This window comes from Sinocyclocheilus anshuiensis, unplaced genomic scaffold, assembly GCF_001515605.1.
Source record: "Sinocyclocheilus anshuiensis isolate Anshui unplaced genomic scaffold, SAMN03320099.WGS_v1.1 scaffold228, whole genome shotgun sequence".
Classification (NCBI taxonomy): domain Eukaryota; kingdom Metazoa; phylum Chordata; class Actinopteri; order Cypriniformes; family Cyprinidae; genus Sinocyclocheilus; species Sinocyclocheilus anshuiensis.
In genome coordinates, this window is record NW_015557059.1 from 121,783 (window position 1) to 124,229 (window position 2,447).

Below are 2,447 nucleotides of genomic sequence, written 5' to 3' on the forward strand. Positions count from 1 at the left end.
TAACATATGACTGCCTTACTTGTTACTTTAACATTCACAATGCATAAGCATTCTCATATTCCATCATTAAACAAAAATGTACAGTAAACATAATTCGAAGATTGTTGGATTTGGAAAACGTACACACTTGGACAGTTTATACGTTTGAACATGTCATCACCCTGCTACAGTTTACACTGCATTCCTTTTTCAAAACCACTTTTATACACCCCGATGTTGATAATTGCTTAGTTTCTCTCAGATCCCTTTCCTGAGGGCACCACTGTTATGCTTTAAAAGACACTTTTATGTGGTGCTTGGCCGGAGGACTGTTTTCTGTATAAATGAAATACAATAAAGACAGAAAGGGTGTTTCTTAAGAGCTCAACATTTTCAAAGTTTCACTCTCTGCTTTTCACTGGCAGACCTCTCTTGGAAAGCTTTAACTGAAGATTAAGCGTTAAAATCTGTGTGGTTTTGGGCACCGTTGCCATAAATCAGCTATATCCCCGAAACATAAGCGCGGGGCGAATCACCAGCTCTCGCGACGGAGATCCAGGGTGCCCTAAACCACACCGAGCTGGAATCCTGGAAGACCAGACAGTGGTCAAAACCAACACCTACATCCACACCCGCACACAAGCTCAGGTTCATTACGCGTGTGGAGGCCATGAATCTGAGATGAGTGGAACGGAGCCCAGATCAGTCCAAGAGATATTTGGACAAAGTATAAAAAAAGATTGATTGGAAACTCTTGACGGGGCCGCCGCATTATAAAGAAGTAGTTCCCCCCAAAAGGAAAATTTGCTGAATATTTACTCAGCCTCAAGCCATCCAAGATTTAGATGAGTTTGTTTCTTCATCAGATTTGGAGAAATGTAGCATTACATCACTTGCTCACCAATGGAAGTGAATGGGTGCCGTCAGAATGAGAGTCCAAACAGCTGATAAAAACACCACAATAATCCACAAGTAATCCACACCACTCCAGTCCATCAGTTAACATCTTGAGAAGTGAAAAGCTTCATGTTTGTAAGAAACAAATCCATCATGATGAGGGCTTGCGGATGTCAGCGGAAAAGGAAAGTAATTTTAGATGCAAAGCAATGTAATATATTTGGACAAAAGAATACAAAGACACCGTTATTTCTTTAGAATAACATGCAATCTTGACAATAAGATCAGGAGTGTGCATAATAAAAAAAGTAAATACAATCCATTTTGATTTCATGTTGACTTTAAGGCTTATCTTAAGCACATCAAATCTAAAAATCAACTCACTGAAATTATTAGTGGCCTTACATGTGCTTTTCATCTGTTTGCTTTTCAGTGCACTTCTCCATGTGTGTCATACCACAAGAACAGATTTGTTCCGGATTTGCTGCTAAATACAGTCCATTTGACCTTATGCCTGTCCTGCTCCAGTAGGTCTAATAAGGCTTATGCTGCCATCTTTAGGACGCTATGCTGTACTTGCTCTATATTGAGTTACTCTTCCACAATAGAATGATTTATTCTTACCATGTGCATTTTTGCCTAACGTTTCAATGTTTTGAGGCAGCGTGTATTATTGGAATTAGAAATAGATTGATATTCAAAAGGCATGTACCTTTAAAACACTTAACCCTGTAAAGCCTGAGATATGAATCAGTGTTGGGGGTAACGCAATTACAAGTAATGCGAGTTACGTAATCAGACTAACATTTGTGCTTCATTTTTTTTTTAATCACTGAAGTGTTGAACTTTCTTCTGCTGCGTTCTACTATATAGACGTGAATGTACATTTTCTTCAGCCCAAAGCTTATTCATTTCACGTATGGTGTGAAAAGGCCTTTACGTTTGCTAAAAATAGAATGCTTTGGTCACACTTTATTTTAAGGTCCAATTCTCGCTATAAACAAACCATTAACAACGACTTTTGCTTCAGTAAACTACTAATTTGCTGCTTATTAATAGTTAGTAAGGTAGTTGTTAAGTTTAGGTATTGGGTAGGGTTAGGGATGTAAAATATGGTCATGTAGAATATGTGCTTTCTAAGTACTAATAAACAGCCAATATGTTAGTAATAGTAATAGTAAGTTAATAGTGAGAATTGGTCCCTATACTAAAGTGTTACCAACTTTTTCTATTAAAAACAAACAAGCAAGCCCTGATCAGATTTTAAAGGTAATGCAAAAGTAATGCAACACATTACTTTCCATAAAAAGTAACTAAGTAATGTAATTAGTTCAAATTTTAGAGAGTAACGCAATATTGTAATGCATTACTTTTAAAAGTAACTTCCCCAGCACTACATTATACATGTATAATTATTAGTGCTGTCAATCAATTTAAAATAATTAACTAATTAATCACATTTTTTCTGAAATTAGTCATGATTAAAGAAAAAACCAAACCCTATTTTCACACACACACACACACACACACACACACACACACACACACACACACACACACACTCTCTCTAA